This window comes from Salarias fasciatus, chromosome 2 (genome assembly GCF_902148845.1).
Source record: "Salarias fasciatus chromosome 2, fSalaFa1.1, whole genome shotgun sequence".
Lineage (NCBI taxonomy): Eukaryota > Metazoa > Chordata > Actinopteri > Blenniiformes > Blenniidae > Salarias > Salarias fasciatus.
In genome coordinates this window covers 31,113,652-31,131,500 of record NC_043746.1, presented here as the reverse complement: position 1 = coordinate 31,131,500, position 17,849 = coordinate 31,113,652, and the positions used below count along the sequence as shown (strand labels likewise).

Genomic DNA, 17,849 nt, shown 5'->3' with positions numbered 1-17,849 from the left:
TTAAAAAGGAATGAAATGTCCCATGTAAACACGCAGATTGAAAAGTTTTTTTTTTTTTTTTCCAAAAGAAGAACCACCAGGCTGCCTTTCTGTTAAATGGAGCCCTCAGCTTTGGTGAGTGAAAGCAGAGGCTGTCAATCTTCTTAAATGGACACGTTCCAGTGGTGTTGAACACTGTGTGTAGTCATGACAGCTGATGCTCTGGTGTGTGCCAGTGACCACACCTTGAACTAACAAGTATTTTCACATAGAAAAATTACCGTATACAAGTACAAGCCGTCGACTTCATCCATCCTCTCAGCACTTCAACCAGCTGATCAGTTGACACAACCACCCGAAATGTGACAACAACCATAGGAAACATGACGACGACCTAACCCTCATAAAAACTCTTTTTTATCCAATTAAATTATTTTAGATTTAAAAAATGTATTCTATTCTAACAATATTACTCTGGTTTTTGGACAAACAACAGTACTGAGACGGCCTTATTAAAAGACATCAGGTGTAATATGGACGCTCAGAAACACTCCGTCCTGGAGCTTCTGAATCTCAGCGCTGCCGTTGATACAGTCGATCATCACATCTTGTTAAACAGACTCTGAAGCCTGACAGGACTCTATGGTACTGTTTTTAACTGGTTTGATTCCAGTCTCTCAGATCATCAAATTTTCATAAGTATGGATACTTGCTCCTCGAGAATCCATGAAATTCAGTGTGGAGTTCCCCAAGGTTCACTTTTCGGTCCACTACTATACATGCTTCCTCTTGGGGATGTCATCAGGAGACACGGCATCGGCTTTCACACTTGTGTTGATGATACTCAACTGATGGCTCATTGCCATTCGATGCCCTTTTTAACTGTATTTTAGATAAATCATGGATGGCAGACAACTTCCTGCAGCTCAACAAGGACAAAACTGAGGTTTTAATCGATCCTGAAGGTAAGCAAGAAAACCTTTTACCGGCACTGCGGGATCTGAAAAAGTCCCAGTGTGTTAGAAACCTGGATGTTCTCTTTGACGCTGAGCCCCATCAATAGGATTTCAGAGCAAAACAAAAACAGGATTTTATCACCTAAAGAAGTCCGCCCTCTTATTTATCTGAGCTGTTTCTACACTATGAGCCCAGCGGTCCCTGAAGTCCTCTGGCTCCGGCCGTCTAAGGGTTCCTAGGGTCAGAACGCGGAATTATGGTGAGGCCGGGTTCTGCCACCATGGCCCACATCAGTGGAACAGTTGGAGGGCCTCAGGGCCGCAGAGAGTACTGGTGTTTTTAAGAACAGACTCAAGACCCACCTTTTTAATTTAGATTTTCACTGAGTCTTTTAACTGTAAATAGTCTGTTAGCTCATTTTCTTTTTCTTTATTTCCATTTTTAGTGTTTTACTTCATCTTCCATTATATTTTTAGATCTTGCTTCCATTATTTTAGTTTCTACTGTGTTTCCTCTCGTCTCTCGTCCTCACCAGGGCCCTCTGCACTGGGCACTGAGTTCTTGTCTGCCTGTGGGACTGTTCCTGCAGGCCGTTCTGGTCTGAACGGTGGGAGCTCGGCACCGTGGTTCATGCACTGGCTGGGTCAGAGCGGTTTTTATTCTAAATATTACTGTGTTTTGAACCTGTAACACACTTTACGCTACACCATGTATGAAAAGAGCTTTATAAATGAATTTGATTAAATTCATTTTGGGCTCAGCAACTTGTTACATTTTTGACCATTTATTACATTGCAGGTTTTGTTCTATTTAGTTTTGCTCATATTTGCAGGTGGTTAGAAATGCTGGTTTTGATCTCTGACCTGAGTCAATCTGTCTGATGATCCATGTTTAACATATTGGAAACAGAAACTCAACAAGCCTGAATTGGATACCATATTAAAAGAAGGAAATGGCGCCTCCTACTGGCAGAGCAGCACAATGGCAGTCTTCAGCCAGAACTGCTTTACCTCCTGACAGGACTGAGAGGAGACAGACTGTCTTTCCGGGGACTGCAGGACTTCCTGTCTGCAGCTGTCATAATAAAATAGTGTGACCGTGGTTTGGTTTACTTACTCAAAGTGTTTATAGCACATTTTGTATTATTTTCTGTTAACATAATACAGTTGTATACACATGTCCATGAATTGTGTGGACATTTAACCCCACCCCCTTCCCACAAAAAGAGGGAGACCATTAACTCAGACCCTGTGGCTTTCCTCTTAAAAATATATAGATAAGCTAAATAAAAAGAACACACAAAAACATATACATACTGCAAGTATGTGCACATTAGCAATGGTCACGTTGAACAGCTGTATTTGACCCTCCACACCTTTCTCATGTGCTCAAGGTGAGATGTTTCTGCCCCACTTCTGTTCATTTTTATGTCTCACTAATCAACCTGTAACGTCTGGGCTGAATCTGCCTCCCGTGTCTATGTCCGTCTGAGTCCAGTCCTTCATCGGTTCAACAATACCGGCTGTCCAAGGACAGACGATGACAGACACAAATCACAGTGTCCGTCTGTTACCTGTGGAATGTCATGATGCGCCCTCATCCAGACGTCCTCCATCTGTGGACAAACACCTCACATAAACTACTACGGTATTGTTCCCATTCCAGCATGGCGGTGAATCGAACAGTCCAGGATTTACCAGCGAGCAGCTGCTGACTGGAGCAGACCGAGGCCTTCACACACCGAGAGGCTCCGGGCGTTCCAGGGTCTGAACCAACTTACAATTCAGGGGAACTCGGTCCCAGAGTCCACAGAGCTTCAAACTTGATGGAAAATTACGCTTAGCCACATGTGCAAAGTTCCTGGAGAGCAAAGGATGTCAGATTTAAGGTCAGGTTTTCACTGGGAATCTGTTTCAGTTCACATTTTACTGACAACCGAAACCAAATGAGCAGAATGAAGTGATTCCTGCTTAGATGGACCTCTTCTGTCCTGGAGCGCCCCCCTGTGGAGAGAGGGTCCATGGAGTGTCAGGGTCACAGTCCTGAAAACTGATGAACAAAGCAAAACCATGTAAAACCACGAGGAACCATGTGGAGCCATGTGGAGCCATGAGCCAGGTTAACAGAAGATCCTCACTATATGATTAGTAATTCAGAGCTTGCTGAGTCAAAGTGAGAACAACAAAAATATGAAGAAAAACAACATTCGATTCAACCTTTTCGTTTCCTCCACATTCAGCAAACATGACCATGAAGCATCAAAACAAAACAAGGGATCCGTAGTGTTTTTACACCGTGGTTAACTGGTGGTGAACAAAATTCCACAGACACAAACAGACCGGCGCTGCCACCACTCTCACAATGACAAAACCACCGTTTCTGGAGTGTTTCAGCAGCAGCTTTCCCCACAACAAACACCACTGAGGATTTCCCACACCGGCCAGGGGATTTCAACAGCACCGCGAGTTCAGCAGCGTTTCACCAGCATGCTGACAGCCGTGAACCCCGAGCCCAGCTTCAGCTGTGAACCCCGAGCTGAAGCCTCGTGCACGCTCATGTCAAACAAATACAACTTTGCAAAAAGTGACAGAACTTCCAAAAGTCAAACACATTTTTTTTCCCCTCAAATCACATTTGACTGACTCCTGAAACCCTGAAGCTTGATTATTTAATCATTCTGTTTCTTGCTGGTCTTCGTTAGCTGTAATGAGAAAAACAACAGAAGGTCCCTGATACTCCTGAAGACTCACGTTTGTGTAATTTTGCCTCTTCTTCAAAAAGGAAGAGATTTGAAACTAAGAAACGATAATGGACAAAGCAGAACACTGGTGACGTTTTGATGGCAAATGAGTGTCATTTCTACATGAAATCTGTTTGAAAGGGAGTGTGTATCTGTGTGCAATGTTTAATAACTCGGAAACCGTTGAGGATCTCTGGGGGCCGAGTTTCTTATCTTTTTCAGAAAAGGAAAGTTTGTGTTTCAGCTCCCATGGTAAAGTCAGAGGTGAAAACCTGAAAGATGGTCCAACCTATTTGAATATGACTTCATCTGTGTTTTCAGGGTATTTATTTCAGATTTTCCTTCAGGGACTGTTGAGTAGGCTGACTTTGATAAGATCTGACAGAACTATTTGTTAAAGTTCACATCCAATAACTCCCACGCATGGAAACAGAGGAGGTGAGGCTGCAGCAGTGAGCAATGAGAGGCTGGTCCGGACCCCCGGCTGGAGCGTTCCAGGGGTGGACGACACACACTCCAGTCTTTCCTCTTCACACATTTCCATGTTTGTTGGTTGGAGAGAAGGTCAGCGGTCAGAGCTGATTTCTGAGGATGGACATTAATTCACCATTAATCATCAAGTCTGCGTTAGAAACTCTGAAACGTCCAGGGACAGAGGGACTCAGTCGAAGTAACCAACCAAGCTGCTGAGGAGCCGCCGGGATTGGGTTCCTATCTGCAGTCCATCAGAGGAACACACTCTTCTAAACACCCGCTGCCGGATGTTTGATCGACACAGAGAGGAGAGAAGTGTCACACAGCTGAAACCACAGCAAGCAGCTGAGGTGCAGCGACCCGGGCTCACGCTAACGCCTGAGATTTCGTGCAGCTCCACTGTGGCTTCATATTATCACCAGCAGGGGCGTCAGCCCATGTGGCAAAAAATAAATTTCACCTGTGTATATCAATTTAATTTGTAAACTCACTCCAAATGAGTGTGTTCCTCATCAGTTTTAACCCATAAATGTACTTACATTTTGATATTTCCTTCTTCTATTTCGGGAAAACAGTTTTGTGAGCCAATAGTTGAGACGATCCATCCAGAAACCGTTGTGGCCAGATGATTGCCGCTGAAATGTTTTAGCTTAAAAGACATCGTTTGAGACATGAAAAATGCAAACCGTGTTCCTGGACGGGGACCAACAGATTAATTTACCGACTCATGTCCCGGATTGCATGAGACTGGGTTTGCTGCACAGATGAGGAGAAGCAGCTGCTCGTCCTCACACACATCTTCCTGGTGAGTCTCTCTTCATGTGTGGCTGAAGCTCTGGTGTTTCACACATGAAGAACCAGACCCCCATCACACACACACACACACACACACACACACACACACACACACACTCCATGCCACATGCCAAGCACTTCCCCACTTCCTGGTTCTCTACACTTCTAACAAAGCCTCACCGTGATTCTCCCTGAAACAGTTGTGTAGGTCAGGGTTCACACCGGTCAGTCCTACTCCTTCACCTCAGCTCTCATTCACACTGCAGACGACACACACTCACCATACTCCACGTTGCCTCCCCTGCACTCAGACATTCAGAGCTGCTCCTACAGACTCAGCCTCATCGGGGCGTTTGGTGGGAAAATGGCCACCCGACCAGCTGCACTCAATTAACGGACCAATTATGTGTATTTTTGTCAGTTTAAGAGTGTGTTTTGAACTGGGGGGGGTGTTATACTGATGAGTGGGTTACTGAGCGGTGAAATAAACACTGATTTATTGAACAGCGAACCTCGACTACACCATAAGAACTCCGTCAGAATCTGACAGCTGAGACGCTCCAGAGTGTGAGTGAATGAACATGGATCAGATCACAGTGTTCACTTCATGAGGCTCTTATGAGATCCCACCAGGAGGCTGCTCTAAATAGAGATTCCACCAATCACTGATCAACAACATAGATGAATGACATGAACTTAAACCAACCAGGTTTAATGGTCTAATGGCTGCAGCTTGGGATGACTTTAAGGTCAGCCATTGATATCTGGTCCATAAAGACATTGAAACTGAAGAATGATGAAGCCCCACCCTAAAACTTTACCAACAGCCGCGACCCTACGAGAGCAGAAGGCAACATGTCGACAACAACGCTGCTGCTACAAACTGTGAGATCTGTAAACTTGACATTTCAAGAGGTAGAACAGAAGAGTGTGTTTAACATTAATATACACAAGAAGAATTGATTTAATTTGTGTTACCATCTCAGCGTTAAAGGTATAGTGGACAATTTTCTCGAAAAGACGAAAAACACGCATGCGCCAGACCATCCGCCCGGCTCTCCTGCTTCTCCCGAGAAAACGCCTATCAGTGGTGGAAGCGTGCGAGCGCGAGCTCATCTTCTCCGGGCGTGCACGGCTCTGTTTACAGTTTCTGCGATCGGCCTCGCTCATAAAGCTTGTTTTCTGAAACAGTTCCAGTTTCATTATGTCAGACTCGCCATCGGTAAGTACTAGCTCAGAAGATCACCGGCTACATAAACACTCTGAATGCGCATGCGCAATACGTAGAACCCTATTGGGAGTGAGCACGTACAACAGCTTTAAGAAAGCAGCTCAGCAGATGATTGACAAACAGAACCACCAGTTATTTTGATGATCCACCCGTAACTCAAAGCAAATAGAAAGTCCTGTATTACACCTTTAATTTGCTGATCTGAAAGAAGAGGAAGAGGAGGGCAGCAGGCAGAGGAAGAGGAAGAGGCAGAGGCGGGAGAGTCCAGTCTGGACCCTGACTCCTCCAGTGATGCAGATGCTGCAGGTTCAAAGTCTCTTCCTAATTACTCACATCCTGTGAAATAAGCTCCATGTTCAATCCATATAACAGCAGAGCTCATGGACTGAAACAGCTGCATGTGGTAAGAATTACATTTTATATTGGAAAATCTAAAAAAATGTTGGAATAAATGTTCTTGTTTGAGGAGTGATGAACGTTTTCATCAGCTGCTGCAGCAGCGTCTGATGAAGGACCCAGCATGATGTCTGAGTTAATGCCTCACGGGGCCCCCCTCTATGGTGCAGGTGGGTTGAGAAGTGAATGTGTGGAGAGGGAAAGTGTTGGTGGTGGGAGAGCAGCCAGACATGAAGCGAAGCCACTGGGACGGCGTGACGCTGCCGCCGCCGCTGCTGCGGCGGTCTGTGGTTAACAACCTCCACTGACATCACATCTGGCAAGAAACCCTCGATTCAGCTTCCTCCTCAGTCCTCCTGCCTGCCGAAATATCAAGACAGCCATGATGATGTGATGCCCACCAGTGTGTGCCCACTTGTGTAAATTTATTTTTCTATTTGAGTTTTTCTCATTGATGTGTTTATTATTTTGTGAAAAAGACCTATAAAAGGTATGATCTGTGAAACTGACATGTAGTCGCAGCACTCCAACCAGTAGGAGGCACTGTGAGCCTGTGGTATCTGTCACCTCACCCTCCGGTTCACTCTCATAGCTGCATGATCGGAGAAGGAGAAGCCACGGCTCCCGTGTGATCATTTCGTCTTTATCATTTCAGGTATGAAACATGATCAAAAACTAGTGAAAGTGTCCATAAGACTTGTAAATATTTTGAGTTTGGTTTGGGCGAGATGCAATTGACTCAGATGATCAGTAGAGTGCTTAATCTTGTGTTTTTGGGACCACATGTCAGCCAGAAGTGACAAAGATGGCGGTGTGGCACGCAGATAGAGTTAAAAGACATCTTTATATTTCTTTATATGGGCAGCACGACTCATTTCTGTTGGGTAAAGAGTGTTTTTCATGATTTGACTGGCTCCATGACATGATTTCATAAAGTTTAATCGGTGTGCATTTAAAGAAACTGTTAAAAAGAGGTTAAATAGTAAAATGTTGATTAAAAAGAAGTAAATTCATGTTGTTGTAAAGATGATTTGGTTAAAAAGTTTGAAAGTTGTCTATTTACATGATTCTGTTTTGCACAAGTCCATGAGAATACTTTACAGTATTTAAATGAGATGCATATCAAGTGCATTATGCTACCATGATATTATTTGGCGTGGATTTTGGATGAATGACTGAAAGATGTGACAGATTTGTTTATGTTATGCAAAAGAAATGGGTTAAGAGAAACACATGTTTTGCGAATGTTTGAAGATGTCTTCAGAGATTAAAAGAAACAGTGATTTGCTGTTACCTTTGAAAATGGACAATGTCAATGAATAGTAAATAGAATGACATGTTTAATAAAGATAGCTGCATGATCCGGAGAAGGAGAAGCCACGGCTCCCGTGTGATCACTTCGTCTTTATCATTTCAGCAACATATAACTGCCCACGGGAGCCGCAGCCCGGTACCCGTAACAGTTTATTGGGGGCTCGTCCGGGATCACTTCCACTGCCATGACGGAAGCTGATCCAGTGATATGGAAACCTTGGACCAGAAGCAATGTGATGCTACCAACAGCATGCCACCTGTGAAGAAGGAAGAGTGAACGTGGTGTTGTGCTGACGTCGCCATTCGTCGAGGACAGAGGCAGAGATCGGTTCCAGAACTCCAGAACTGCGTGACCAGGTGTGGGTGATAGAGAAGCAGCCATGGCGGACGGTGACAGGAAGAAGTTGGTGTGGATCATCAAGAAGGACCTGCTTGCCCTACCGCCAGATGAACTGTTCGAGATCGCCACAACGCTGGGTCCAGTGCCAGGATGGGACAAAGCCAGGCTGTCATCAGAGGATGAAGAGGCGAGTTTTGAGTACATCACCAGCTATATGCAGAGTAAGCTTTTGCTAGAGTCTGAGGATACAGGTATTGCTCACTTGTTATATTTGAAAGATCAGATTGAAGAGGCTATGCAGAAACACAGGTCTGATTTGCAAACACATGCACCAAGTGGTGGTGTTCCCCCTGGTTCTTTTCCAGACAAACATGTTGATGATGTAAGTGAGGAAGAAAATGAAGTTGATGCTTCTGTCAATCCAGTTGTACATGATGATGGTGGGGCTCATGATTGTGAAAATGTTCATGCTAGACACCCCTCAGCTACAGTTAAGGATGTGTGTGATACTGAGGTACAGAAAATGCTTGCAAGTTATCAAGAGCTAGGTCAGAAAATCAGGCAATACATTCCTCCTCAAACATTGCAGTCCACTTCTCAGTCATCTACAAGACCACAATACAAATCAAACAGCAACAGTCAAAAAGAGCATTCCACACCCATGACCCATGACAAAATGGTCTCCTTAAGAGAGCTTTCTTACCTCCATCGCAGAGAGTTTAAGATTTTGGGGGGTCAGATTGGAGATCAAGGGTCAGACATAACCTACAACAATGTATGCCGCCAGATTGAGGAAGGAGTAAAGGAGCAGTTCAGTGAAGCAGAAATTGTGAGGGCTGTCCTTAGAGCAATCAAACCTGGGAACTTCAAGGACATGTTAATGAATAAGGATGACTTAACGGTTGGAGAGCTCAAAGGCTTCCTCCATTCCCACCTTGGTGAGCAGAGCAACATGGAACTTTTCCAAGAACTCATGTGTACTAAACAGAAGGACAGTGAAACACCGCAACAATTCCTGTACAGAGTCATTGGACTTAAACAAAAGATCTTGCTGGCTTCAAAACGTGATGACACAGATGTAAAGTATAATGCAAGTACAGTGCAAGATATTTTTCTTCACACTGTGTATCAAGGGCTTGCACACAAGTATGATGATGTCCGCCGAGATCTCAAATCATTGCTTGCAGATCCCAATGTAACAGATGAAGCCATCCTAAAGCAAATGAAGAGAATAATAAGTGACGAAAATGAAAGGCAGAGACGCTTAGGTTCAGCCACCCGTCACAAACCAACAAATGTGCACAGTGCTCAGGTTGAAGTAAACGCTGCTCAGGCTCTCAATGTGAAAGAGGAAAATGTTGGAAAAAAAACAAAGACAGATGTGATTCAGGAGTTAACAGAGAAAGTTGAGAAACTTACCAATCTTGTCGAACTCATGCAACAGTCAATACACACCCAAAAATCAGAGCAAGCCAGTCACCCAAGAAGAAGCAAAATGGATGGCAGAAAAGAGAGACCCTATGGCTGTGATAAATGTGTCGAGCTGAATCTGCCTGACTGTACTCACTGTTTTTGTTGTGGTGGAGATGGCCACCGAGCAGTTGGTTGTCTGAAGAATCCGAAGCATCAGGGAAACTCTCGCCGGTCTCTGCCAGGGGACGGACAGTGACCGGGTCCCTGCAGTCCCAAACTAACACCTGCTATTCTGGTGAGTCTGACAAAACAAGTGTGGCGACACTTAACATCAAGGACAAAGACAATGTGACAGAGAGTCAAAGACAGACAAAACGGACATCCAGTGAAACGTCTCATGCCCTCCCGAGCAGTAAAGGTGAAAGACTAGCTAAACTTATTGGGAGAAAAGCTCTCACTGAATGTAATCTGAATGGTCTGGCGATCACTGCTTTGCTGGATACTGGAGCCCAAGTGAGCATGATCGATCGAGAATGGAAAAATAAATATCTCCCTGACACTACTGTTAACCCACTCAGTGAGATTGTTGATGATGAAGAGGAGTTGAAAGTGTATGCAGTCAATGGCGACACCATCCCATTTGACGGCTGGGTTGCATTAACAGTCAACTTAAAGGGGAATGAAAACCCAGAATTGTCAATCACTGTGCCTTTTCTTGTGAGTAGTCTGACTCTGGAAAGACCATTGCTTGGTTTTAATGTACTGGAGGAGATGATCCAAGAACAATCTCAAAAACTAATCCCCATGCTCATCACTCTGCTCTGTAATGCCATGTCGTTACCAGAAGAGACAGCAGAGCTCCTCGTACACTTCATCCAGGCCAGTGAACCTCCCATGCAGTGTGGACGCATTCGAACACACAAACAGGACACTGTGATTCCAGCAGGCCAAGTAACCTGGGTCAAGTGCCACGTTCCACCCCACCTTGATTTGGCTGACTCAGTCTTTTTGTTTGAACCTGACGACAGTAATGTGCAGTTAGCAGAGCTGAATGTCAGTGAGGGACTACTAGAAATACAGAATCCAAAGAGACCGTATGTGACCCTCCCTGTCAGTAACCAAACAAAACACCCAATCACCCTACCGAGAATGACGGCTCTTGGTGTCATTCAAAGTGTTGGCAAAGTGATCCCATGTGATCAATCTGACATGCCCAAGCCCAAAGTGACTGTAAACAGTGCTGTTTTAAACCCTGAAAGCCCAGAAGCATCTCCCTGGAAGCCAAATGTTGACCTCAGCCACCTTGATGAGGAGCAAAGGGCAGTGGTTAAAAAAATGCTTTGTGAGGAATCGGGAGCTTTTGCGCGTGATGAAAATGATATTGGGTACATACCGAGCTTGCAGATGTCAATCACTCTTCAGGATGGAATACCTGTACAAAGAACATATGCTTCTATTCCAAAGCCGCTCTTCAAAGAAGTTAAAGAGTACATACAGGAACTGCTGCTCAGAGGCTGGATAACAAAATCAACATCCCCGTATGCTGCACCGGTGGTCTGCGTCAGAAAAAAAGATGGCAGCTTACGACTGTGCGTTGATTATCGCCTCCTGAATAAGAAGACTGTCCCTGATCGACATCCGCTGCCCAGGATACAGGACCTGACGGACACCCTTGGGGGAAATGCATGGTTTAGTATCCTGGACCAAGGCAAAGCCTATCATCAGGGTTTTGTAGCTGAGAGTTCACGCAAGTTCACTGCCTTCATTACGCCGTGGGGTCTCTATGAATGGGTCCGTATCCCATTTGGTGTCTCAAATGCCCCAGCTGCATTCCAACGAAGCATGGAGGAGATGCTTGGACCCCTCAGAGATGACTGTTGTATCCCATATCTTGACGACGTGCTCTGTTTTGCTAAAACCTTCGATGAACATGTTGAAGCTGTCCGAAAAGTTTTGCAGGCTCTGCAGCAGCATGGAGTGAAACTGAGACCGGATAAATGTGAGCTCTTCAGACATGAAGTCAGATATGTAGGCCGTCTCGTATCTGCTGAAGGAGTAAAAATAGATCCACGTGACCTGGAAGCAGTACAAACCTTGACAAAGAAGAAACCGCAGACAGTTGGAGAGGTGAGAAAACTGATTGGTTTCCTGAGCTATTACCGCTCATACATCCAGGATTTTTCCCGAATTGCAAGGCCAATCTATGAGCTTCTTCAGAGTAAACCAGGAAAACCCCAGTCTTTTACAAAAGGCCGAAACTCCAAACATCCACAGCTGTCTTCCAAAGAGTCGGTGAACTGGGATGTTGAACATCAGGATGCCCTTGAACAACTTGTTGCTCTCCTGACAAATCCACCTGTTTTGGCATATCCAGACTTTAACCTCCCCTTCACGCTGCATACAGACGCATCAGACCAGGGCCTAGGAGCAGTTCTATATCAGCGCCAGAATGGAAAACTGAGAGTTATCGGATATGGCTCAAGGACACTCACACCAGCCGAACGCAATTACCATCTGCACAGCGGGAAGCTGGAGTTTCTTGCATTGAAATGGGCGGTGTGTGAGAAATTCCGAGACTATCTGTACTATGCTCCACACTTCACCGTTTACACCGACAACAACCCTCTGACTTATGTCATGAGCACAGCGAAGTTAAATGCAGTGGGTCATAGATGGGTGGGTGAGCTCTCAGATTTTCGCTTCGACATCAGATACAGGCCTGGAAAAGCAAATGTGGACGCTGACACACTGTCCCGCCTTCCCCTCGATCTGGAGAAATATGAAAGTGTGTGTACAGAAAAACTCTCTGATGAGGTAGTGCATGCGACATGGGATGGAAGTCAGGCAGCAGAGCGTAAAGACGTGGCCTGGGTCGCAGCTCTCAACACCACCTCCTCAGACATGTCCTTACAGCCACACACCAATCTACCACCCATCAGCCATGAAGATCTCGTGAAAGCCCAAAAAGAGGATCAAGCAATCAATCAGATAAGAGAGTTAAAGGCGTCAAACACAAAACTAACAGATGAAACAAGAAAAAGTGTGAGTGGAGCAACCCGAAAGCTGCTACATGAGTGGAACAGGTTGTATCTTGACAATGATCTCCTTTACCGAAGAACAAATGAGCACAAGCAATTGGTCCTCCCTACCAAATACAGAACACTCGCTCTGAAGTATTTGCACAATGAGATGGGTCATGTTGGCACAGAGAGGGTGCTACATCTGGCAAGAAAGAGATTCTATTGGCCCTTTATGTCAAAGGAAATAGAAGATTATGTCACTCGAAAATGTCCATGCATTAAAGCCAAAAAGCCTACCATACATGTCCGTGCTCCGATGGGGAGTATCACATCTAGTTTTCCCTTGGAACTAGTATGTATTGATTACTTGCATTTGGAAACCAGTGTTGGAGGATATGAATATATTTTGGTGGTGCTTGATCATTTCACTAGGTTTGCCCAGGTGTACCCCACTAAGAACAAGAGTGGAAAGACAGCTGCAGAGCTCGTGTTCAGTGACTTTATTCCTCGGTTCGGATATCCCTCCAGATTGCATCACGATCAAGGTCGTGAATTTGAAAATAAACTGTTTCAAACGTTGCAGCGACTATCTGGAGTTGGCCACTCAAGGACAACGCCATACCACCCACAGAGCAATCCGGCAGAACGATTGAATCGGACTATACTTCAGATGTTGAGAACATTGACTGATAGTGAGAAGCTGCGGTGGAAGGATCACCTCCCGCATGTTGTCCAAGCGTACAATTGTACTCGGCATGAATCGACTGGCTACTCACCTTTTTTCCTACTCTACGGCCGTCATCCGCATCTCCCAGTTGACCTGCTATTTGGATTAACTGAAGAAAAGGAATCATACTCACCGAAAGGGTATGCAGAAAGATGGGCTAAAAGAATGTCAGAAGCTTACCAGATTGCCAGTGAAAACAGCCGAAAATCAAGTGCAAGAGGGAAAGTAACTTATGACAAACAAACCAAAGGAGTGATGTTGCAACCCGGAGACAGAGTTCTAGTCAGGAACCTCAGTGAACGTGGAGGTCCAGGCAAAACAAGATCATACTGGGAGAAGACAGTTTACAAAGTCAAGAAGCAGATTGCCGAGAACCCAGTGTACATCGTCTGTCCTGAAACTGGAGATCAGAGCAAAACTCGAACACTCCACCGCAACCTCCTTTTGCTGGTAAATGACCTACCGGTCGAAGTTACTCCAACAATACCTGAAAAGAGAGAAAAGTACAAACAAACGACGAAGAAAACAGTCAGAAACTCAAAAGGAAGCAGATGAAAGTGAAAACACTGACTCAGATGATGACTGCCCTTCAGGTTATTGGTTGAGGATACCAATAGAGAGGATGGAGAATACCCATGAACAATCTACTCAGAGGAATCCAACTGAAAACCCTGGAACAGACGTGGATGTTTCAGAACAGGAGAAAAGAGAAAGTTGCATTGTACCTGAGTACATACCTGACAGCATTGTACCTGAGTACATACCTGACACTACTCCATTACCAACTGAAAGTCAGACTGAACAGGATGATGATCGAAACTTACAAGACATCAGTACTGAAGAAGATGGAGTTGATGAACACTCAGATCCTGACACAGAGAATCGACCCCTGACACCCCCTGCTGAACATACACAGCCTGCATTGAGAAAGTCTACACGTGACAGAAAACCAAAACAGTTCTTCACATATGAAACACTTGGTGAACCGTCAGTGCAGTCAGGCGTCAGTGTCAACTCCGCAACTGCTCATACAGTGCCATACCCAGTGTTTGCAATGATACCTCACCACACGTCACTTACACATTCACTCGCACCACAGATGTCACCAATCTGTGTCCCAAACTCTCATCATATTTGGTACAATCAGACACCACACATACCATATCCACCAGCCACATACATTCCACCCACGATGTTTTGTTATTAAGTCAGGAGTGAGTAATTGAAAGAGTTGGGTCAATAAATATTTGGGTTTAAAGAGTTTTATGAGTATTTTGAAATGTCAGGAGCCATTTTTATTTTGTCAGGGAGCGTGTGATGCCCACCAGTGTGTGCCCACTTGTGTAAATTTATTTTTCTATTTGAGTTTTTCTCATTGATGTGTTTATTATTTTGTGAAAAAGACCTATAAAAGGTATGATCTGTGAAACTGACATGTAGTCGCAGCACTCCAACCAGTAGGAGGCACTGTGAGCCTGTGGTATCTGTCACCTCACCCTCCGGTTCACTCTCATAGCTGCATGATCGGAGAAGGAGAAGCCACGGCTCCCGTGTGATCATTTCGTCTTTATCATTTCAGGTATGAAACATGATCAAAAACTAGTGAAAGTGTCCATAAGACTTGTAAATATTTTGAGTTTGGTTTGGGCGAGATGCAATTGACTCAGATGATCAGTAGAGTGCTTAATCTTGTGTTTTTGGGACCACATGTCAGCCAGAAGTGACAAAGATGGCGGTGTGGCACGCAGATAGAGTTAAAAGACATCTTTATATTTCTTTATATGGGCAGCACGACTCATTTCTGTTGGGTAAAGAGTGTTTTTCATGATTTGACTGGCTCCATGACATGATTTCATAAAGTTTAATCGGTGTGCATTTAAAGAAACTGTTAAAAAGAGGTTAAATAGTAAAATGTTGATTAAAAAGAAGTAAATTCATGTTGTTGTAAAGATGATTTGGTTAAAAAGTTTGAAAGTTGTCTATTTACATGATTCTGTTTTGCACAAGTCCATGAGAATACTTTACAGTATTTAAATGAGATGCATATCAAGTGCATTATGCTACCATGATATTATTTGGCGTGGATTTTGGATGAATGACTGAAAGATGTGACAGATTTGTTTATGTTATGCAAAAGAAATGGGTTAAGAGAAACACATGTTTTGCGAATGTTTGAAGATGTCTTCAGAGATTAAAAGAAACAGTGATTTGCTGTTACCTTTGAAAATGGACAATGTCAATGAATAGTAAATAGAATGACATGTTTAATAAAGATAGCTGCATGATCCGGAGAAGGAGAAGCCACGGCTCCCGTGTGATCACTTCGTCTTTATCATTTCAGCAACATATAACTGCCCACGGGAGCCGCAGCCCGGTACCCGTAACAATGACATTTAGTTTCAGGGGCTCGAGGCGCATTTTCTGGTCAGTGTGGAACTGCGTCACAGGAAGTGAAACCTGGACACAAACATTCTCCCATGAAGGACCCACGATGAAAGGATGAATCCACTGAACATGAGCCACGATGAAAGGATAATTTCACTGAAAATTAGTTAGAATGAAAGGATGATGTCACTTTACATGAGCCACAATGAAAGGATGATTTCACTGAAAATGAGTAAGAATGAAAGGATGAATCCATGAAACATGAATCAGAATGACAGGATAACTCCACTGAACACAAGATAGAATGAAAGGGGCGACAGTAGCTCAGTTGGTAGCTTACCACCACCCAGTATGGTGTGAATGGGTGAATGTGATATTGCAGTGTGAAGCGCTTCGGGCCCTGTCATGCAGGGTAGAAAGCGCTGTACAAGTGTAGTCCGTTTACCATGAAAGGATGACTCAGCTCAACATGAAAGTTCATTCCTGATTGAAATATTCTCCATGTTTTTGTGGAAAACGTTTCGGATTAATTCTGCTTTAACTCTCGGGGTTTTGAAGGCTTCTGATTGGACGGCCATATTTACATCTCCAGGATGTAAACAAGCTCTGGTGCCGGCGTTCCTTCTTCCTTTCTCATGATGCTACAGTTTAGGGTCTACGTTTTTACACTTCCATCCACTCGCTCTTTTCACTACATCCATTTCTTCTACAGCCTCCGTTTCCTGAATTGCCTCCGTCTGAGTCCGACGCTTGCCACGGGCCGACATCTTGGAATATGTGCACACGCTGCGGGAACGGGCACGAGCAGGATGACGAGTCGCAGTGGAGACCACAACCCTGTTCCTCGAGAACCCCGACCCAGCATGCTCCAGTTCTCTCCCTCTCCTTCAGAAATAAAATAAGTCTCAAATAGGCAGTTTGAGCAAACTCTAAATTCAAAATGAATACCACAAGAATAGCATGCCTCTAAATAAGGCAGCTTGTGATTGAAATCGTTGATTAATTTTTATAAGGCACTAATTTGCAGTGTAATTAATTAATCTTATTAATGCATTAAAGTGACAGCCCTAATTATTTTCATATTTTTCTGTCAGACAATGCGACTGCTGCACCTTTTTTAATTTATTTATTCCACCTCTCTCGACCACAGTTCCAAATGTTCCGAATTTGGCAAATGTGTTTTGAGAATTTACCATTTAGTAGTCATACGTTTAGTTTAGTTCAGTTTAGTTTAGTTTAGTTTAGTTTAGTTGATTTGAGCAGTCCACAAACATCATTTTACACTCAAAAGAGAGAGAAAATAAAAGGAAAATTTACATTGTGAGCTCAAATGGAGTAGGCTGAAGCTAATGAGCTTATTAATGCCTACCCCAGGCTCTGCTGTATACATTATCCTATCATAATCAACAAATAGCTATTACAATCATAACGAAACAAGTGCTTAACCAAACACACATACAACTGTAAACACATATACACACCAATGACAAGGACATCTATAAACACCATGTAAACCTAAATACATGTCCCGGTGTGTATACATTCACACCGACATGCACACACATATACACCACAAACGTGCCTTAAGCATACCCATTTACCCATTTATTTTGTAATTCTGCAGCATCCCTGAAGATGTACCATTCCCCCCGTTGTTTTGTTCTATAGGACAAGACTCATCATTCTTATTAATATTATAATTACTAACAGAAGTAGTAGTAGTAGCAGCAGTAGTAGCAGCAGTAGCAGCAGATTTTATTATCATTATTATTATTATTATTATTATTATTATCAATATTATTATTACTATAATAATTATCATTATTGCAATTATTTCTCATTTATTATTTGTCATTAGTCATTAATTATTATCGTTGTCATTGCTATCATTATTAAATAAGTAGCCCTATATAATGTGGTGCATTAAAACAGCCAGGGTGTCGAGTGGCCTGATGAGAGTGGGCGTTGGCCCCCAGTCGACAAGCCGCCTTCCCCCGCTCACTATGGAACCTATATTAGCACCCTGTACTGTGTCCATGCGATGAAAAGACAAGGTTTACAGAGCCTATTGGGAGGGA

General features: G+C 43.9%; 1 long non-coding RNA gene across 1 annotated transcript; it reads left to right on the top strand.

Moving 5' to 3' along the window:
• The first annotated feature begins 847 nt into the window (after window positions 1-847).
• Window positions 848-17,073, top strand: LOC115402643 (uncharacterized). The gene is made up of 3 exons (XR_003933152.1): window positions 848-944; window positions 1,201-1,205; window positions 17,063-17,073. It is a non-coding gene; the product is annotated as an uncharacterized LOC115402643 (long non-coding RNA).
• The last annotated feature ends 776 nt before the right edge of the window (window positions 17,074-17,849 follow it).